This window comes from Sarcophilus harrisii, chromosome 2 (genome assembly GCF_902635505.1).
Source record: "Sarcophilus harrisii chromosome 2, mSarHar1.11, whole genome shotgun sequence".
Lineage (NCBI taxonomy): Eukaryota > Metazoa > Chordata > Mammalia > Dasyuromorphia > Dasyuridae > Sarcophilus > Sarcophilus harrisii.
Genome location: NC_045427.1, coordinates 538900605 through 538924225, shown reverse-complemented (window position 1 = coordinate 538924225; position 23621 = coordinate 538900605). Strand labels below are relative to the sequence as shown.

Here is a 23621-nt window from a genome sequence, read left to right as displayed (position 1 = left end):
TTTCATTTTTATGTTACCTTCATTTCCAAACATATCTCCCCTCCCATATTACCCAGAGAGCCAACCTTATATAAAAGGTTAAAATGAGAAGAGAGGAGAAATTAGTTCAACCAAAGTAATGGAAACATCATTTGAGTTGGGTAATATATTCAGTATTCCTCACTTCTACAGAGAACTAAGTTAGATCTTCCTCCAACACAACATTCCTTTTCTCCCTCTCTTACTCCTTTCTTCTCTTCTATTTATAGTGATTTTGTTATATGGTTTACCTGGTTATTTTTATTTCCTTTTGAATCATTTCTTTTTTTTTTTTTTTTATTTAATAGCCTTTTATTTACAGGATATATGCATGGGTAACTTTACAGCATTAACAATTGCCAAACCTCTTGTTCCAGTTTTTTACCTCTTACCTCCCCCACCCCCTCCCCTAGATGGCAGGATGACCAGTAGATGTTAAATATATTAACATATAAATTAGATACACAATAAGTATACATGACCAAAACGTTATTTTGCTGTACAAAAAGAATCAGACTCTGAAATATTGTACAATTAGCTTGTGAAGGAAATCAAAAATGCAGGTGGGCATAAATATAGGGATTGGGAATTCAATGTAATGGTTTTTAGTCATCTCCCAGAGTTCTTTTTCTGGGCATAGCTGGTTCAGTTCATTACTGCCATTGGAAATGATTTGGTTGATCTCGTTGCTGAGGATGGCCTGGTCCATCAGAACTGGTCATCATATAGTATTGTTGTTGAAGTATATAATGATCTCTTGGTCCTGCTCATTTCACTTAGCCTCAGTTTGTGTAAGTCTCTCCAGGCCTTTCTGAAATCATCCTGTTGGTCATTTCTTACAGAACAGTAATATTCCATAATATTCATATACCACAATTTATTCAGCCATTCTCCAACTGATGGACATCCATTCAGTTTCCAGTTTTTAGCCACTACAAAAAGGGCTGCCACAAACATCCTTTTGAATCATTTCATATGTATTCCCTATGTTATCTGAATTCATCATATTAATTTTTTCTTATCATATAGTAATATTCCATTCATTGAGAAATCAGGATTTATTCAGCCACTTTCATCTTCATCTCTTCAGTCAGTGCCTATCCCTTCTGTATTCAGCTTTCTTTTGTGGTATTTTGGTGAATACAAAACTTTTCTGCCTTTAATTTCCTTTGGGTGTATAGCTAGCAATGGGGACTGAGTCAAAGTATATGGATATTTTGTGATGAAGGGAGAAGGATTATAAAAGCAGACGGAGGAGGGAATAAAGAGATGGAGAAAGTTAAAGCAGTGGAATTATTATAGAGCAGCAAGAGATGACTGCTACATCAGGAATAGGTACAGTGGGAAAAGCATTGGTTCTGGGATCAGAGGACTAAACTTTTGATCCCAATTCTGTTGTTTCCTAATTCTGTGGTGTGGCTCAGACACTTAATATTTCAGAGTTTCATTTCCCTCTTCTGTAAGATATCTTCTCACAGGATCCTTCAAACTCCAAGCCTATGATCCTATGATTAAATCTTGCTGTCCCTATAGGTTTTAGTCTATAAATGATGTTCCTATAATTTTTCCCCATAGGTGTCAGAATTAATAAATAATGTTAACAAGCATTTACACTTTATATTCATTATTTCATTTGAACCTCATATCAAGCAGGTACTATTATTACATTTTTACAGAAAAAGGAAACCTGAGCCTAAAAGAACGGGGCCCATCATCTGACAGCAAAAATTTGCTCAATTCCTCCAGATATTCTTAAATTCTGGTCTTTCAAGTAACTTGTTCAGGCTCCCATAATTGTGTGTGAGGCAGTATTTGAACTCGGGTCTGCCTAGTTCCAAGTCTGGGATTCTCTTTAGTAAGTCATCTAGCCAGTATCTGAAGCGTTGTAAATTTAGGCCCTACAGCATGTAATTGTTTAGTTGATAGTTTTGAAAGTTTCAAATTCAACAAGCATTTATTGTGTGTGCCTATCCTATGCAAGGTGCCAGGGCTAGAAAACGAAACAAGCTGCCACATATACGGTCAGATTTTCCTGGTATTTTTTCAGTGAACCAATTTAGACATAACCAGCCTGAAATATTCTTTCTTCCTGCTCTCTCCATGGAAATCTAGCCACCTGAGTTTATGGTAAACTTGCCAAAGTGCTTCCGTCTTTTTGGTCGGAGGCTATTTAAAGTTCACGGACTGGACTGACTGTTCCCCTTTAAGAGACTGCTCGCGTGTGAGTGAGTGAGTGTGACTGTGTGTGTGTATGTATGTATGTATGTGTGAGTGCTAGGAAGTTGCAGCTGTTGGTCGTGATGCCTCCCCCGCTGCCACCCCTTTCGTCCCTCCCGCCCTGCAGCCGGCGTCCCTAGGGGAGAACCTGGGCAAGCTTTCCCCAGGCTTGAGCCTCACCGGCTCCAGCCGCCAGTACGAACTGAGCAGGTGAGCTGAACGCGGAGCTTTCTGACCCGGTGGGACTGAGCGCCTTTCACCAGGGCAGGACTCCTGGCTCTGGGGAGCGCTGACTTTGGGCAGGTAAGGCAGCTAGCTACCTAGCACTCACTTGGATCTCTGTCAGTTCCGGGAGTCTGGGAGAGGTGCACTTGCCTCTCTGGGATGTAGCCCAGTTGGGCTCTGTGGCCCCAGGTTGCCTGAAGCGCTTTTAGGACGCGTAGCACTGACTGGCAAGGTAATCTCCGACGGAGAACTGGAGGAGGACATTGGATTATTGGATCTGAACTAATCGATGGAACCACGGGGAGAGAGGAGCTTAAATTGTCTCCGAGAAGGATCTCTTTAGGGCGTTTAAAAGAATACAAACTGAGTCCGCATAGAGCGTTTGGGAACGAACCACTGTAAAAGTCTCTACTTTCTCCTATATGGTTAGATTATTAATCCACATTCAACGGCGTTGAGGCTTTCTCCGAGCACAAACCCGGTGAATGTACTTTGTGTAGTTCTGTTTTAGGTCGGTTCATTTGTTTAGCAACATTAAAGCAGAAAGCATTATGCTAATTGTGCAAATTACATACTTCCTCTCTTCAGACTCTCTGGAAAATAATAAACTATTATGTTGAGCCAGACTTGGTTTATGTAAAGGTTAAATACTGCTGTGGCAAACACTCCAGACATCATTCATATTTGCTAATCAAATCATGCATTATCGAACTTTAAATCATCTGAATTTTCATAGTCAGTGTTTTAACTTGTCTAAATGAAGTTTAGAGGAAGTAGAGGTGTAAGAATCTATTCATTTAGAGAGTGGTTTAAAACCATGTACAGGAAGTAATATTTAGCATAGTCATGGTGGGGTATAAAACTCTTTTTTTCTAATTAAACCTACTTCAGGAATATGCAGAATTGCAAAATGGTTTGCTACTGATTTGATTTTTAGTTTTCCCGGAGCATTTGTTTCTGTTAGACTAGTGAGACTTAAAATTTGACACTAGAGATCTCTGTCAGCAACATAGTTGCTTTAAAAATTAATTTCTGTGTACACCAAGATAATTGTCAAATGGACAGCTGTCTACAGACCTTTATTAGTGTGTCTTAAAATGCTTAAACGTTGAGACACTTGACATCTTACAGAATTTGAAAGATGTATACTGTCAGATTCTAAGGATATAATGAATGTTATTTTATCAAACTCAAAGCATATAATAAAATGTTAATGTACGTACATATTATATATATATATATATATATATGTATATATATACATATATATATGTGTGTATGTGAGTGTGTGTATACAAATGTATGTCTCTGGTCCAATATAATGCAATCTTACTTGATAGAATAAACTAATACTTTTTTTAAAAATCCTGTTCTTTTTATAGTAGACACACCCTGTAATGCATTTTTATAGTAGGTACACCCTGTGGTACAAACTTTATTCATTCTATGCCTTCTCACCTTGTATGACTCTTATTAATATATTTCCTGTAAATCTTCCAAGGGAGTTTCACTTAGGGTATTCTTGATTTCATGAGGTGTCATGGAGTGAGCATGGGAGCAACAAATAGAGCATATGAGGTGTTCATTGATTTTTACCCCTGGCTTATCTTTTCTGGCCACACTTTACTTTAAAATAGTGTATTTTGCATACTTTTGAACCACTATTCACAGGTTTAATTATGGATCTCTTTACTTAAGTAGATCATACATTGGCTGCCCTTTGTGTGACCTGAAGCTGTAATTCTTCAGAAACTGTAATACACCTTGCTTCATAGATATATTGTTTCACCCCAAAAATATTGGGGTAAAAATGTGTCTTTGTTTAGTGTGAAAATTTTAAATTGTCACAAGTGTACAATTTTAAAAATACATTCCAGTCCTGTACTCTTCTTATTGAATTCTGGCTTCTGGTTTATCCTTCCATCTACAATGATTGTGTAAGATAGTGATGTTGATAGTGTTGATAAAATAGTTGGGTGGTTTCTCCTTCTGTGTATCATGGATTTAGACAACCCTTGTAATATAAGTTCTTATCTTGAACAAGGAACTAACTAAATGTAAATTTGAAAGATAGTGTTGTTTGTCACATTTTATGGGGTCTCAGGTCCAAAAAAGGAAGAAAAACCTACAGTTAATGACTTTGCAGATGGATTTTCTACATAGTAACATTTTTGTCATAATTAGTTTTCATTTCTATGAGATAGAGATCATTATTGTATCTTAGAAAATTAAATTAATATTTATTTATTTAACAATTTTGATTGGATATTTTTCAAATTTGTTCTATTTGGTGGAAAAAGCCTAGAAATAGTGTAGTAAAATGAGAAGAAATTAAGAATTTATTAAATTTATAGTTTAGTTAAAAAAAACTCTAATAGTTTGACCTATAAATTGTTTTAACTGATATAATCACCTTGACAAAGCTCATTATTTACTTTAGAATGGGAAAGGAAACTAATCTTTAAGAATTCCAAAGATTCTTTTCTAATGGAATTTCCTAATCATTTTGTGTGATTATATTCTAAAATGGAGGTATTAGATTATTTGATAAATATGGTTTTATATTTATATTTATAGCTCAGAGCAGATTTTTTTTAATGTGAACTGAAGAGAAATCTGTCATGATACTGTTTCTGGAACCAAGGGTTTTAATGACAAAACTGCGCTCATTTCTGCCTTCAAGAAATTTAGAGTCCTTTTGGGAGGATATACCTGGGAAACAAATAAGACTGCCAATAGGGAGGTGGGGGAAAGTTGTAATACTTGAAGGCATGGGAAAAGGTAATTAAGGCTTCCTAGAGAAGGTTCCTTACTTGAACCTCGAAAAGAGGAAAAAAATATATATTCTGAAGAGAGGAGGTCTGTTCCAGACACAGAAGATGCCTTCTACAAACACAGAGTCATGACTTAGAAAATCAAGCTGCCTATTGTGGGTGAAACAGATGTTGAGTTACTTTTCTAGATATTAAAGGAGTCCTTACAGATGATTTGATATAATAAATTGGTCTATTTTTGCCTTTTATCTCTTCTACTTAGATTGTAAATTCCTCAACGGCAGGGCACTTTTATTTATTTACTTTTGTTATTTCGAGTGCTTAGAATAGTACCTGACATGTAGTAGCAGTTTAATAAATGCTTGTTAATTGAATAATTAAAAGCTGGACATAAGCAAACATGTATGTTCGAACTAACAAAGCAAAATGTAATATGGACAAATATAACATTTCATATTCAGGTTAAAAAATTAAACTTCAAAAATCAAGACAGGGATCCTGATTTGAGCACTTACTAACTTGTATGACCAGGTGTAAATACTAGTGACTCTTCCAACACTAAATCCTAAAGTGTTTCTGAATTAATCACATCACATATATTAATTAATCATCATGTAACAAAAGTCTTACTTGGTATTTTCTCAATACCAGAATTCTGTAGAATTTTCAATAAAATATAGAATCTCAATAGAATTCTGAGTCACCCAGGAGACTTTGGCAGTGATTATTCTCAGAATTTCAGACTTGTCTAAACAGGTAACAGTTCTCTGACATTTTCTTCATCTTTCTCATTCCCATGTGAACTGGCACACAAATACTACACTTTACCAAGTCATAGAGGCATAGAAATTTTGAATTGCATGGGGGCATAGAGATTATCTAGTCTAACTCTCTAATTTGCAGAGCAATCAGGAAGGGAGTAGAGTTATCCAGAAATGTTTACAGAATTAATCTGAAAAAACACAGCAAATGCAGAGAAAGATACAAAGCCAATTGCCTTTAAACAACATAAACTATTTATGTGTAAGGGGGGGAAAAAGAGGTAGGGTGTGGTTCTGGTCATTAATAACAAATTGGTTTTTGAGACATTTCCTTCATTAACTTGTTCCTTCCCATCTCCCAGACTTCTGTTATAGGTACTTTTAAAAATTTATTTTTAACTGCCCAATTACCAGAATTTTGAGATTATTGCTTTTTACTTTGTGTTCTGTGTCAATATGTACTATGTGAATCACAATTTTTTTTCTTAAAGGTAGAAGAAAACTCTTATTAAATACATTTGATGTGGGTGTTGTAAGGAACCAGATGATGGTAGGCACCAAAAGTTGGGGTTCAAATTAGGTGAAAAATTCACCATGGCCATTGGAAAAAAGTTAAATTTATTTAGAGGAACAGGGATACAGTCAAAATGAAAGGATACAATAGATACCCTTCATTAGAGCATAAAAAGACAAGTTCCTCAGTGGAATTCACAATTATCCAGTAAAAAGGGAGTGCTCCATAAGGTTAGGGCATGTCTTTAGCTGGCAAGCGAAATCCTGAAAGGGTCTTAGCGCTCTAAAAAAGTTAGTAAGCTGTAAGGAGGAGAAATGAGGTTGAGAAATGTAGTAGAGTTAGGAGAGATAACACATGGCATAAGAGAGAGGTAAAGAGAAAGACACCATGAGGCAAAGTGCCATGGCCAGATGACTCAAAGGAGAGCAACAGCTAAGCCATGCCCCTTAAGAAGATGTTTTTTAGGAAAAATATAACCTCAGGAATGTGACTAGGATTTCTGATAGGACATGGCAAAGTGAGGCTGCTCGAGACCTCTACAGAAGATAGACCTAAAGAGTTTGACATAACTTGGATTTCTGACTGGATAACCTCCCTAGAGCATGGAACCACAGAACTAAAGTGATCATCTTTATCAGTGCCTTCCCTTCCTCCCTTCCCCCAACTGCCTGCTTGCCTCAGGTATTAATTTTTATCAATTCTTTACTTTCTTTCTGTTAAACATACCCAATACTGAAGACCTCATCACACTGAAATATTATTGGGTGTTTTTGCTTCTTAAAATAAAAAAAAAATTGATAGTTTTTATGTTCAGAAAACATAGTGAGGAATAAAACAGATAAAAAGGGCATCATATATTTATATGTGGTAATTTTATTTTGCTTAAGTACATTTATTTTCTTTTCCTCAATTTCCCCATAGAGAATTTATAAAAGCTAACTTTTCTTTCAAGGGAAATGCTTGTTAATCTGTCTAAAATGATAATGGCTTTTTTTTTTTTTTTCTGAGACAATTGGGAGTAACTGACTTGTCCAGGGTCACACAGATAGGAAGTGTTAAGTATCTGAGGCCAGATTTGAACTTAGGTCCTCCTGACTTCAGGGCTGGTACTCTATCCACTGCACCACCTAGCTGCCTCATAATTCTGGCTTTCTTAAACAGTGTGATTATCCATATATTCTTTTTTTGGAGACAGCATAGTATAGAACAAATAGATCTGAACTGTGAGTCAAGACTTGGTTTCCATTCCTGATTTGTCCAAGATCACCTTCATCAAGTAATTTGAATTCTGTGGGACCTTGTTTCCCTTTTCTTTGAGGTTGTTGTACTGTACTCCTAAGCCTGAGTGCAGAAATGAAATCCCTAAGAAAATGCAGATTATTTTGAACTAAATATATGGAAAATGGAGGAGAGAAGATGGAAACAAATTGAGAAAAACCATTTGGAAAAGAGAGGCAGGCAGGTAGACAAGGAGAAAGATACCCAGACATGCAGGTAAGAGATACACAGACATAGACCCACCCCAATTCCTTCCCGTCACACACACACACACACACATGTGTATCTGTTGACATCAGCATTGTATATTGATACAGATTGAGTGATTGTTTATATTCCTTTGATTACATTTCCAGCCTTGTGTGATCATGAGTAAATGTGACTGGATGCTTTGGTAAAATTGTCCTTTCCCTAACCCAGGTGATGTAATAACATTCTCTCTCCAAAAGAAGCCATCTGTGGAACAAGCCAAGAAATCATTTCTTTTAAGTACACACTAGACCACAATTTGTTCAAATGAGATATAGAGTTCATTTTGGTTTCAAAATAGTATACTTTTTCCTGAGATGAAAATGTTTTGGGCATTTAAAGGCCCAAACAAAATATTTGGATGCTTGTTGTAATATGGGTGTAGCTGTGATTTCACTGATGATAGGGAGCTTTCCAATGAGTAAATTGGGTCTACTAGTGCAGATTAGTAACTTTTCTTCAACTTCTGGTGTTACCAGTAGCTTGGGACAATAAGAGTGACATGTCCAAGATATTACACAGTTAGCATGAGGCAGACTTGACCATGATGATGCTTTTGGTTTTTTTAACCTAATATTTTTGAGCCTTATCATAACAATGGAGCAAACTCTGGAATTTGATATATATGCAAAATGTCTTGAGTTGGACCCCTGGAGTGTCTTGTTTTGCTGATTTTGTCCTGGGATGGTATTTTCCCCCCAAACTAAAAGCAAATGTTTAACAATTTCAACTAAAGAGGCAACTAATAACATTTAACACATTGCCTCCATTTTATAAGCTTAAAGAACTATAATGGTCTAACTGAGGGGTCTTCAAACTTTTTAAATAGGGGGGCCAGTTCACTGTCCCTCAAACTGTTGGAGGGCTGGACTATAGTAAAAACAAAAACTTTGTTTTGTGGCCTTTAAATAAAGAAACTTCATTGCCCTGGGTGAGAGGGATAAACGTCCTCAGCTGCCACATTTGGCCCACGGGCCATAGTTTGAGGACCCTGTAACTCTTTAATTCCAAGATGTTTTCTTTGTCATAAAACATAAAGACTGGAACAGACCAAAAAACACTCTTAGGATGTAGCAGAAAGTCTCTAAGTCTGAAATGTTAGGCGACTTAAAGTGGGAGGACACAGTTAAGCCTCATTATAACTGAAATCTGATGCCCCAGATACAGATCTAATGCACCTTTATGGACACTGATCAAACTTGTTATTCCAATAAGTTTATTATAGTATGTGGCCAATCTTTCCTTCCTGTAACTTTATCGTACTTAATTCATTGAAAAGAAAGGAGAGAAACAGAAATTTGCAGAGGTGAACCTGAAAAGGCCTATTGCCTTTCTGATCATGTACTAAGCAGGTCTGTACAGTGTGGGTGCTTATTTTGCCTGATGTTTCCTTCTGTACCAGAAATTCAACAGAAGCAAAGCTGATGTGGCCTTAGATAAGAGAAAAGAAAATTCTCTTTCCTCTTTTACAGAGGTGAAACTATGTATTTTGTACACAGATTTTGTTGATAGTTGTCTTTGCTGAACTGCTCCTTTTTTTTTTTAAAGGAGAAAAATTAGATAATATTTTTAAAAGTAATTTATTATTTCCATAAAAAGTAAAAGTGAATCCAAATTATCATACAATCTTTCAAAAATGAATAGAGGCATATTTTTAAATGCTGACATGTTTTCATAGGCAGGAAAGATTTTTCTAAAGCAGATCAAATTTAGTAGTTGTAATCTATGAAGACTCTGTTCAGTACCCAGAATTTTTGTCCTTCCTTTTTAAAGGAAAAACAAATACTTACATTTAGTTAAATAGTTAATAATAGACTAATGTATATAAAGACTAAAGACTTAATACAAAGTTCTGAAGAGAAAACTAAAGGCTGAAAATGATTGTATGTCTATATCAATTCATTGTGTCATAGTTAATCAGGGAAGAATTGCCATTCTTTGCCATTGAGATGCTATATTATAAAAAATGAGGAAGTTTCTTATAGAAGATGATATTTAACTTAAACTTTAGGGAAGCCAAGGAAATTAGGAGGTTGGGGATAGAGAATATTTTAGAGAAGAGAAATGGACTATTAAAATGCACAGTCTGGAGGTGAGATATCTTGCAGGGACAACAAGGGACTACTGGATTACAAAATATGTAGAGGGAAATATGGAGAAAGAAGAGTGAGTAAAAAAGAAAGGTACAAAGTTGTGAAGAACTTTGAATGCCATTCCAGTGAACTAGAAAGGTAAAGGGAGCCATTGGAATTTATTCATTGAATAGGGATGTGTCCCAAAAGTCTTAGCATAGTTTTGAACTTTTAATAACAAAAAACTGCATTAATATTTCTGGGATATTAATATCACAAATAAAATCACAATAAATTTTTTTTAAAAAGGTGTCAGTTACTGTGCTAAAAACTTGGAGAGGAAGCATAAGGGAAGAGGAAGTCCTCACACATTATTCTCTTTTAATGCTTTTCTCAATTTGTTCCTCTTTGCTTTTATTTCCCTAATTGTTGGTGGAAGACAAATAGCTGTATGGGAAATTCAGTTCTGAAATTTCAACAACCTCCACTAAATATAAATAAGGGCAGCTAGGGGGTACAATGGCTAGAGTGCTGGGTGGGAGTCAGAAAGACTCATTTTTCTGAATTCAAATCTAGCCTCAAACACTTAGCTGTGTGAACCATTATTTGTAAAATGAACTGGTGAAGGAAATGGTAAACCACACCAATATCTTTCCTGATAAAACCCCAAATGAGATCATGAAGAGTCAGATGCTACTGGAAAATGACTGAACAACAACAAAATTTTAAAGATAGAAGAGGGTATGGTAAATGACAGATAATTTTGAAAGCAGTCGTATAGGTTTCCTTTAGGTTTTGGACAAGTGTGAGATATCTATTATTAACTTACTGATCATATCTTTTGTGACAATGACTAGAAAAGTAGTTGGTCTGTTTTGGATAGGATTGATGGAGGGGAAAATAGACTGGGGGATTGATTAATTGCTTTTCATATTTGCTGCACTTAATAATGACCTTCAAAGGAGTCAGCTTTTCTTATTTTATTTACCTATTCTGTATCAAACAGTACTAAGTGTCAAAAGAGCCTAAGTTTTTTTTTTTTTTAAATTAAGAAGCTAATTATATTAAAAGTCTTTTAGGTTTTGTGCTTCAGTTTCTGATCACTCAGTATTGACTGTAATGATAGTAAAAGGAATCACTGAGTAAAGTGACTTATAGGAAAATTAATTTGTCTGAGGTCTGACCACTGTCTCTCTTCCCATGATCTTCAAGTGCAGAGTCTTATATCATATTTCTTCTGCTCTAGGACTCTTAGATAGAACAATCTGAGCCTAGTAGTTAGATATTTTCCACAGAATGATCTTTATTTTTGAAGATGTCTTTGATTCACAATTGTATAAAATCTAAGTTGAAAATTATTTCTTATATGTTTTGTTTTTCTTGGCTATATTTCCTTTTCAATTGCATTAGCTTTTTGGGAAAGGTCAGAAATGGAGTGAGTGCTTCTTAAATTAATTTCATATGTAAACACCTTTCCTTATTTTACAATACGTTTTTAAGCTGTTTGTAGAGCATATATTAGTCCTTCATATTCTTAGGTAGTCATAGTGTGTTGAGACACCTGCCGGAAATAGAAGCTTTCTCTTCTTACATATGATCTTTCAACCATGGATTTTAGTTGTTTTGTAATATTTATAGTGTTTGAATAATGTTGTGTACTTACAGAAAAAGGGGCTTAAAACAGAAATAAACATATAGGATTCTGCCCAGAGAATGAATAATAATTTTAAAAAAAAGACAAAAAACTACACTTGATTAATGGAAAACATATGGAGCAATGTAAAACATGCTTTGGTTGTTTAAACACATGCATTTTCTTTCTAATCAACTGACACTCATCATGAGAGAGAGGGGAAGAAAGAGAGACAGAGAGACAGAGATGAAGAACAAGAGAACATAGCAAGTAAAAATTGCTAAAATTGAACTTTGATATTGATTTTAAAATAGAAACAAGGACTTTTAGTGCCAAGATGTCAGAAAGAGGAAGGAACCTTCTGAAACCCTCTCAAGTATCCCTTCAAACAACTAGTAAACTGCCTCAAAATTGGTCTAGGAGTAGAGATGCAGTTTACAAGGATAGAAAGAAACTTCTGTCTCACTGGGGTGGGTAGGGTGGTCCAAGAACAGCAGCAGCAGCTAGACTCACAGCAAGGGACCTTCAGCAAGATTCTGAGCCTGGACAATCCCCCAGAAAGGCTCCACCCTTCTGCAAATCAGTAGCCTCCTAAACAAGTGAACAATCTGTGCAATCCAGTAAGAATTGCACCTCCTAGCACCTCCATCCTGAGCACAAATCACCAAAAAAAGAAATAATTGATCATGCAGTCTATCTACCAGGGCAAAGTCAGGAACTATATGAAGACAACTACAAAACATTTTCCACACAAATAAAATCAGATCTAATCAATTGGAAAAATATTAAGTGCTCATGGATAGGCTGAGTGAATATGATAAAATGACAGTGCTATCTAAATTAATTTATTTATTCAGTACCATACCAATCAAACTCTCAAGAAATTATTTTACAAATCTTGAAAAATATAATAAAGTTCATCTGGAAGAAGAAAAGGTCAAGAATTTCAAGAAAATTAGTGAAAAAAAAAAATGGCAATGAAGGTGGCCTAGCTGTGCCAGACCTAAAACTATATTATAAAGCAGTGGTCATCAAAATCATTTGGTAATCGCTAAGAAATAGAGTAGTCAATCAGTGGAATAGATTAGATTCACAGGACAAAATAGGCAATGACTAGAAACTAAGTGTGGATCATAACACAGTATTTTTACTTTTTTTGTTGTTGTTTGCTTGCATTTTATTTTCTTTCCTTTTTTTCCTTTTTGATCTGATTTTTCTTGTGCAGCAAGATAATTGTATAAATGTGTATGTATATATTGAATTTAACATATATTTTTACCATGCTTAACATATATTAAATTACATGCAATCTAGGGGAGGAATGGGGCAAGGGTAGGGAAAAATTGGAACACAAGGTTTTGCAAGGGTCAATGTTGAAAAATTATCCATGCATATGTTTTGAAAATAAAAAAGCTTTAATAAAAAAAAAGAAATAGTGGACTTTCAAATTTTGCTAATTAAAATAATTTAAACAAGTCATTAATGAACTTCCTAAGAAAAAATTCCTAGGATTAGGTGGATTTACAAGTGAATTCTACAAACATTTAAAGAACAATTTATCCCAATATTATTTAAACTATTTGGAAAAAGAGATGAAGAAGGAATCCTACTAAATTACTTTTATAACACAAATATGGTGCTGATATTCAAATCAGAAAGAACCAAAATGGAAAAAGAAAATTATAGAGGAAATTCCCTAATGAATATTGACAAAAATTTTTAATAAAATACTAGCAAAGAGATTACTGCAACATATCACAAGGATCCTATATTATAACCAAATGATATATATATATATATATATATACATACATACATACATACATACCAGGAATTCAGGACTGGTGCAATATTAGGAAAATTACCAGTGTAATTGACTATGTCCATTACAAAACCAAAAAAACATATGATTATCTCAATCGATGCAGAAAAAACTTTTAACAAAATACAGCATCCATTCCTATTAAAATATTACAGAGCAGAGGAACAAATGGAATTTATCTTAAAATAATATTTATCTAAAACTATCAATAAGCATTATCTGTAATGGGGAATAAGCAAGAAGTCTTCCCAAAACAGTCAGGGATAAAACAAGGGTATCTGTTATAATTTCTGTTATTTACTGTTTTAGTATATGTTAGCTATAGCAGTAAGCAAAGAAAAAGAAGTAATTAGAATGCTCAACAAGGAAACCAGACTATTATTTTTTGCAGATATTATAACATTATACTTAGAAAATCAACTAAAATCTACTTGAAATTATTAACATCTTTGGTAAAATTGAAGAATGCAAAATAAACCCACATAAATTCTCAGCTTTTCTATATATTACTAACAAAGTCCAGCCACAAGAGATAGAAAGAGAAGTTCCACTTAATAAATAACATAACATAACATAATTGGATGTCTCCTTGCTGAGGCAAACTCAGGAACTATATGAATACAACTATAAAACATTTTCACATTACTCATGGGTAGATCAGGGCAATATAATAAAAATGAAATTCTACCTAAATTTATCTATTTATTCAGTTTCATAATAATCAAACTATCAAAAGTTATTTTATAGATTTATAAAAAAATGACAATTCATCTGGAAGAACAAATGCACAAAGATACCGAAAGAATCAATAAAAATATGTTGAAAGACAATGGTCTAGATATATTAGATCTCAAACTGTATTATAAAGCCATGATTATCAGAACATTCTAATATTGGCTAAGAAATAGAGTGGTGGACCAGTGGAATAGATTAAGTACAAATTGATAGCTTTCAGTTGCTAGGTACATATTAGCTTCATTGATAACACATTTTTTACATCTATTTCCACTTTGAATTCTGCGTTTCTCTCTGCTTTATATATGTATATATATACATATATACATATATAAATGTATAGTGCATTTTTATATATTGATATGCATGCATATGCACATACACTTATGGATAAGAATATGATGTTGCTGAGGTAGACACCAGATAATGGCAGGCACAAAAAGTTATTCTATCATGTGAAGAATTCACAATGTCCATTCTCTTTAACAAAAGGTAAATTTATTTATGGGGATATAATAGACACTAGGAATGGTAAATATGAAATAAAGTTCAGAGAGCATAAAAAGTGGTTTTAATAATTAATGATGAAAAGGGCAATTCTCCTAGTGGAACTTGCCATTTACCAGAAGAAAAGAAACTCCTCATGAGGATGGGGCAAGCCCTTAGCTGGCAGACTAAATCCTGAAAGAGTCTTAGCAGCCCAAAGGAGTTAGCTGTAGGGAGGAGAAATGGGGTTGGGAAGCATAGTGGTGTTAGGGGAGATATCACATGGCATGGGGAAGGGGTAAAGGGAAAGATATAGAGAGGCCGAGTGTCAGTGGTGAACTGACCCAAAGGAAGACAGTAGCCATGGGATGGGCCATAAGTACATTTATAGGGAGAATTTAGCCCCGGGGATTTGACATAATTTGAATTTCTTACTAGATTACCTCCAGAGAGTGAGACCACCAAACTATATTGATTTCATTATTAGAGCCTTCTTCCTTCCTGCCCCAGGGAATAATTTTTATCAGTTCTTGTTTCTTTCTACCCAATGCACCCACCATTTAGGAACTCATAAAATAGGTATACACACACACACACACACACACATACACACACACACAGAGACATATAAAGCAGAGAAAAAGTGATATAATTGACAGAATACTGTGGTGTCTAGAAGAGCTAGGTTTAAATTCTAACTAATATTTCTTAGATGCTTGATTTTGGGTAAATCATATAACTTCTTTATTCCTTAGGAAATACTCTAAAGATTTATCTACTAAGTCATAGAGGCAGCTAAGTGACACAGTAAAGTGAAGGGTTTGAAGTCAGGAAGAATTAACTTCAATGAATTCAAATTTGGCCCCAGGCACTTCTCTATGATCCTAGACAAATCACTTAACCCTGTTTGCCTCAATTTCCACATCTGTAAAATGAGCTGGGGAAGGAAATGTCAAACCATTTTTGCCATGTATATTTATGTTTGCCAAGAAAACCCCCAAATGGGGTTACGAAGAGTTGGACATGATTAAAATGACCAAATAACAAAAACTAAGTTATAGATTGTTATAATAGGCACTGGTGATAAGGTTATAATGCTAGGAGATTCCAAAATCTAATTCTATGTGTGAGAGGCAATTAAGTGACTTCTGGAAAACCCAGTTTCAAAACTAGCCTCAGTCACTTAATGTATTACCTCAGGCAAGTCATTTAACCTCTGTCTGCCTTAATATCCTTAACTACTAAATGAGGAGAATAATGGCACTTATCAAAGTTGTAAAGATGAAATACATAGTATTTGTAAAGCATTTAGCACAATGCCTGGCATATAGTAGGTACTTAATAAAAGATTTATTTCCTTCCTCTTATCCTTTTGTCTGTATATACATATATATACCTATTTACTTGTTTACAATACATTTACACATTACATAAATGTTGATTATATATTTATATATTTCTATAGTTCATGTGACTTAAATATCGAACTTATTAGGTCTATAGTGAATTAATGAACCTTAGTGGTTTAGTTATTGCCCTGCACTGGCTGTAAAAGATATATTCCATTCTCTCCATGTGATAATGAAGTTTTTAAAATTTCATACGGTGAATATACTATGGAAGACTGAGAACCATATATTTTATATGTATGAGGCTTTTTTTTTCCACATAATGCTGTATCTTTTATGTCACAGTTCTCTTTTATTGTCCTGACTCAGTTTCCTTAATTATCCTGACCCAGTCCTGACTCAGTTTTTCTAATTTTTCTGCCTCGGTTTATAATTTTCCCGTAAAACCTCCCCTCCCTCTGTATCAGAATATTTGATAAGTATAAAAGATCTTATATTTTAAAATATCAGAATGCCTCTCCCCATCCCAAGCTATCAGGATACCAGTTACTGTCTTATCAAGATGTCTCTCCCCATGTTCAGGGTGTCTCCCCCTATTTTGTCATCCCCCTCTCCAGAGGCTCATCCCACCTTGTCAGAATCCCATTCTCACTCTCAGGATCCTGACTCCAGTCCTGCCTCAGTCTACCCCCTGAGGCTGAGCCATGTGTATATATGTCATTGAGAACTCATGTTGTTGGCTGGATTCTTGGAGACAATAGCTTCATTCAGCCCTGGGACCAAACCATGTATCCATCCTATTAAATCTCTCCCTTTTAAATAAATTATTAAATACTCTCTAATCTCTATCTTGCCTCAGTTCCTCCAGCATTGTATATCTATTAAAAATATGTTGAGGCAAATCATGGACTCCCCAAAGTATCAAGCCTTTGAAATTACTTGCCAAGCAAAATGTAACTAAATGGATTTATGACTTAGCAATGAGAATTGGGAGTTGTCCTCCCCCTCCCCTTTTTGTTGGCTCTGAATGATTTTTTAATAAGTATATATAACTGGATCCTTTATTTTTTACTTTTTTCTTTTTCTTTTTCTTTTTTTTTCGGTTATGCATGTACATTCATTTTTTAAATACATATTTCTTTATGAATCATGTTTGTGATGGGGAACCCTGATACTGTCCTGACTTGGGGGGAACCATGAGGTAAATGCTTGAGAAACTCCTTGAATGGGAAAAATTCTCCTTGAACTCTGAAAAGGTATCCCCTGAGAAAGACCATTCCCAGGGAATTAAGATAAAGAGTTTTATTCTGTTATCCTGGAGGAGACCTGCACACCCTCCACTGATAACACTCACTACTGATTATGCCCTCTATTGAGTTGAAGATTAGTCTAGGACTATTCATTCAATTGGAAAACTTCTATTCAATTTGAAATTTTTGGTCTGATTTCAACTTAAACTGCCCCCAGCTCCCAGCCAAGATAAAATAAGTTTTTTTTAGCTCATTTCTTTGCAGAGGGCCAAAAGCTGGAATCATGCCATGCCAAGGGACCTCTCCTTGGCATAGCTGCCTGCAAGAACCTCCTGCCCACTGAGAAGACATTCTCTTCTCAGCATTAACTCCTCTTTATCTCTCTGCCAGGGTTTCTCTGCTAGACCTTTACTTCTGTGTCAGGACCTTGCCATTAAGGAAGTCAGCCTCCTAGCAAAAGCTGACTTCTCAATGCCAATAAACTTCTTTTTGCCAGTCTAACTTTTCAGGTTTGTAAATTCTTTTACGAAGGACCTGCGCTGACCGGAAGGGGTTCCCACAGCTCTCTGCCCTGTGCTGAACCTCATCATTGGGAGAAAAAAATCAGAAAGAAAGGGAAGGATGGATGTTTTGTATTAAGTGATATGAGCTAATGAAACATTTGCAAATAAAGTCATTCAGAAGCTAATGGTGGCATTATGGAGAAGCAGAGGAGGAAAAATAATGCACTTTGATTTTTATACTTATGTATAGAAATGATTATAGAAAGGACTGAAAATTGTAAAATAGGCAAAACATGCTAGCAATTTTAATGTGAATATTATCTGTTTTGAGGAAAAGTGGATTGTACTATTTTACTAAGCATAATTCAGTGTCAATTATTTTAAAAAACGATGACTGTAATTTGAAGTTAGTAGGACCTTTTTACAGTAAGTATGGCAACAATAAAGGCAATATATATTTTATATAATAAAACCTTATGTATCTCAAACCTTAGGAAAGGAGACATTCTAAAGAGCTCTTTTCCGGATACTTTATGGTTTTTCCCTTTAAGCATTAATGTTTCAAAACATTTTAACCAATTTGAATGGAAATTTTCTTAAAATAAACTTTCTTGCCTCCTTAAACAGAGTATATTGAACATTTTTTAACCTTTTTTTGATGAGTCAGGGTCATCTCTGAGAATCAGTTATGTTACTGTCTATTATTATAATGCCCTTGGGAGATATTGAAGCATGTAGAAATGTTTGTTCCTACTCTAAATAATATCAGATTGTTGGGTTTTTGGTCTATTTTTAAAAGTGTGTTTTTTTCCCGTTTCCTCATTGGCTTTTATCTGTAACTTCAATGTCTATTTAGATTCTTACTCTTCTTTCTATTTTTCTGTATCCTGAGAAACCAGAAAAGAAAGTTAGGTAGAAATCTATGTAAAATGAGGGAAAATAGGCTCAGTCAGGGCCCAAGAGACCTCTCCTAAGGAAAGTTTTGCTGGATAGATTTTATGATATTATCTTTTGCTCAGAGCATTATTATCGTCTTTATCTTATGGTTTTTGGAGCTTACTTTTTGATTCTTTCATGTTTCCAGATAGATAAAATTATTGAATAACTGGATTCAAGATACTTGAAGTCTTACAATACCCATATAATGTAAAGTTACTTTATTTGTTCTTTACCTCCAATAAAATATAGGCACTGTATCTTACCCTTTTTAGTCTCTATATAGCACACAACACATTTTCTTGTGCACAGGGAATGCAAAGAAGGTAGTCTTGAATTCAGTTACCAAAGTAAGCAGACTGAATTAAAAACTTTTTTGATATATATGGATGTATGATTTTAACAATATGGGGGGACTCCTTGTGTGTAAATTCTTTCCTTTGCTGCAGATTTGGAATTCAACTTTAATTTTTTTTTTCAGATAAATTACAGGAGCTTTGAGCAGGCAAGTGACTTACTAAATTTCACACAACCAATGGGTTACAAATAAGATTTGAACTTCAGTCTTCCTGATTCCAAAGCTGGTTCTCTATCAAGTATGATATGGTAGAAACAGTATTGACTTTGAAACTCAAGGACCTCAGTTCAAATTCTAACTTTGTTACTTAATATTAGTGTGACCCTGGGAAAAATCACTTAAACTATGTGGGTCCCAATATAGTGACAACTGTATATGTCAATTTAGTTGTTTTAACAAGTAGGTGATCTAATGAAATCTTCAAGTTTAGATTAACTATTTTGTGATACTTTAAGATGATTGTAATCATTCCTATATACTTTTCAATTGTAGATGTTTCATTACATTATACATAGTGTAACAATTTAATTAAGCACAAGCTTACTAAATACCTTAAGTAAGAACATTGCTCAGGAAGTAAGGAAGGATTAGAAAGTTGAAGGTAATTGGTTAGTGCTGTAAGAAGGATGTTTGGTTAGTATCCTGTGGTACAGAGGTGTAAACACTGCCTCTTATGGCCTATAACACTCCCAGAATAAAACAGAATAAAATGTAATTAAAACATAGTTAACAAAAATAAATAAAGCAAAATATAGAAACTAAGTCAACATGTGACTCCCAGGGATTCTTAGGTATGGGTTAATGATCCCTGTTTTTATTGAGTGTGATACTATTACTCGAGATAACCCATGGGCATCTATTGGAGCCATGAACAATTGTTCCACAAATATCTCTCATTTATGTGAATCTTTGGATTTATTCTTGTTTCCAGGAACACTCTTCTGCATTTATGCCACAGAGTTCTAAATCTACTTTCTTTTCTGAGTCTCATCATTTGATATGAACAATTAGGAAAGCTTCAAGTAAAATGCAAATATTTAAACTGAGAGGTTGAGCCCTGGGATAAACAACCTTCAAAATATGTCATTGTGAATATATATCCCAGGGTAGCCTACATGAGAAAAGCTGCAATTAGTTCTTGTACCAGCTGCTATTTGAATCAAAACTACAGAGTTTACTTCTTTTTCTAAACTATTTTGTCTTAAGCAACTCTATAGAACTTTTTTGTGAGTTCTAAGGGTGTTTTCTCTTCTTCCAATCTTATTCGTTCTACTTTAATGCTGGCATTTTGGGTAATTAGAGAAAGTGGTACTAGTATGTAGCATTCTATCAAGAAACCCTAAATGTAGTTTGATTTTGTAATACTTCCTTGTATTTAATGAACTAGTGAGGAGATATTGTCATACCCTTTATAGAAAAATATACTACATTTAAATAATTTTGGAGTCATTAGGTAAATTGATAGCTAGCACTGAATAAGTTTGGGGGGAAAAAAAGGATTGTAAGAGTTATTAGATTGTTGATAGCTTTGAAATTGTAGGTTGAGGAGAAAGGAACTTGGGGAGTTTAAATTAGGTCTGCAGGGTAATCCACAGTAATATATTAGTAATACAAAATTCTAGCTTTAGAACTGGAAAGAACTTTCAAGATCATCTCAACACCTTTATTTTCCAGATGAGAATGCTGAGGTTCACCTAGGGAAAAGGAGTTGTCAAAAGGTCACACTGGTGATCAAGACCTCATTCCTCTGAATTTAATCCAGAATCAACTAGAATTTATTTGATCTTCACAGCATCCCTCTGAAGCAGACACTATTATTATCCTCATTTTACAGATGAGGCAATTGAGGTAAACAGAAATTAAGTGACTTGTCCAGTGTCATCCAACTAATAAGTTTCTGAAGCTGAATTTGAATCCACATCTGCTTGACTTCAGACCCAGATTTCAATCCACTGCTCCACCATTTAAAGCAAGGACATTTGAATTTGTGACAAATGTCCTTCTTTAAATGTTAAAGATACTTTTGTGTTTTTCTTTTTTCTGGGGTAGCCATAGTAAATAATTTATTACCTAGTAGTAAAAAGTTACTATCAAAAAACCTTTTGATACAAAACCACAGGGAGTGGGTCAATAAACATTTATTATTGTTATTCAATCCTTTCAGTTGTGTCTACTTCTTAACCCCATCTGGGGTTTTCTTGGCAAAGATACTAGAGGAATATTCCATTTCCTTCTCCAGTTGATTTTACAGATGAGGAAACTAAAACATTCAGGATTAAATGATTAACCCATAGTCACACAGCTAGTAAATGTCTGAGTTCAGATTGAACAAGGGTCTTTCTGACTCCAAGCCTGGAGTTCTATTCACTACACTGCTGCCTAGTACCCTAAATATTTATTAAGGACCTAGTTTGTGCCAGGCATTGTGCTAGACATATCAATTATTGGATGTCTGTGACACTAAAACTTTTATTCTTCAAAATCTCTCCTAAAAACTATTCTAACACTTCACAGTGACACAGAGAGAACCCTGGGTTCTCAAAGGCTAAGTCAACAAAGTATACCCATCAACAAATATTGCCAAGTTGGAAAAGACTTCTGATATTTGGGGAGAAGACTCTGTGTCTGCTATTCAATATTTTTGTTTGTTTTGTTTTTCTTTTGCAAGGCAATTGGGGTCAAATGACTTGCCCAGGGTCACACAGGTAGTGGTATTAAGTGTTTGAGATCAAATTTGACCTCAGATCCTCCTGACTCCAGGGCTGATGCTATATCCACTGTACCATCTAGCTGCTCCTATTCAGCAATTTTTATATCCATGCTCTTTCTTTCCACTCACAGAGTCACCAACCTAACTTGAGACTTCTTACCCCTTCTCTGACCTCATGAAGTATTTTCCTCATAAATCTTCCAATTCCAAGACTCTTAAATTCAATCGGTCCTCCAAAATGCCATCAAAAAAAAACTTTCCTAAAGTACAGGTCTGACTGGTCTCATCTCTCCCTCCATAAAAGTGGTCTGTTACCTTTGGAATAAATGCTTTCCTTTATCGCAGGCTTTTTATAGTATCCCCAGCTAAAGATTCTAGTGCTTGGTGGTTTAGTGGTGAGAATACTGAACGTGCAGTAGAAAAATCTGATTTCAGATGTGGCTTCTTAGTAGCTATGTAAGCTTAAGCAAATCGGTATGCCTCAGTTTCCTCATCTGTAAAATGGAAATAATAACAATATGAACTCCCAAAGCATTTTGAGGATAAGTGCTTTGCAAGCTTTAAAGTATCACATAACTCTTAATTATTATAATCATTCTTTTTATGTGCCATATAAGTCTATATATAGATCTATCTATATCTCTATAAATCTTCTAGAATGTAAGCTCTTTGAAAAACATGACGATTTCATTTTTGTTTTCATATTATTAGCCCTTAGCACAATTTCTGTCATGTAACAGACTTTTAATAGATAATTGCTTATTGACTGAATGGCCTAATTATGATCCAATTAACTTATCACATATTTTTGAAGAATGATGATCTTTTCAGTGGCAGGAACTCTTAATAATCTATCTAGTAATTGGGGGTGGAGGGGTTAAGTGAAAAGGAGTTGAGTGATCTATGGAGAGAGTACCATGCCATGAAATCACATATTCTTAAATTATTGAATGAGTTCTTAAGACATAAAACAAAACAAGACATTTATGTTACTATACCTCTTCAGAGAATTAAAAGTGATATTTGTTTCCTTAATTAGATTGTTATATTTGCTACTGCTAAGGGCTGATTTCTTTCATTGTTAGTCTCTTGAAATGAGATTTATGCATGTGCTCTCAAAGTAGGCAATAGATGGGTTAGAAAAAGGTAGCATTTTAGAAAATATTTGAATAATTCTAAAGTGATTATGCGTCACCATTTTTAAAAGAGTGGTTAAGTATATTTTATCCAGTCTCCTTTTTTAGTTCCTTTTAAAGTTTCTAATATCCTTACCTAGAAGTTTAGAATTTCTACTCATCATTTTGTAAGAAATCCACTTGTTTATCTGGTTCTTACTCCTCTCTTATCATTTGCTGCATTTTTTATTGCTCTGGAAATCACATGTCTTGTTAATTGTTTGCAAATTAATTTTAACTTAAAATTAACTTAATTTTAAGCTTTAATTTTTAAAATTCTTGGAAGAAAAACTGGTGAAATAAACTTTTCTCAAATGGATATTCAGTTCTTGTGCAAACTGGTTTTTATTTTTTTTTCTGTTCAAAGTTTTTATTTCATCAGTATATAAGCTTCCTCTGAGGAAGTAAGAACATGATGAAATTCCCTCTACCATTGTGAAACTGCAGTGGTTCTACAACCTATTCTCAGAGTTGTTTGGGTTACTGAGAAATAATTTAAGATTTGCTCAGAATCAGTCTGTCAGGGATAGACTCTGAACCCAGCTTGTGCTGACTT

The 23621-nt window shown here is 34.6% G+C and overlaps 1 protein-coding gene across 4 annotated transcripts in view; it reads left to right on the top strand.

Moving 5' to 3' along the window:
- Positions 1-2238: 2238 nt before the first annotated feature.
- Positions 2239-23621, top strand: part of MCTP2 (multiple C2 and transmembrane domain containing 2) — a 263485-nt gene continuing 242102 nt past the window's right edge. For 3 of the 4 annotated variants that reach the window (XM_023497266.2, XM_003755565.4, XM_031955532.1), the window contains exon 1: positions 2239-2538. The gene's annotated coding sequence lies outside the window, so the exon portion shown is untranslated. The remainder of the gene's footprint in view (positions 2539-23621) is intronic. The other variant, XM_023497262.2, reaches the window with a different exon arrangement.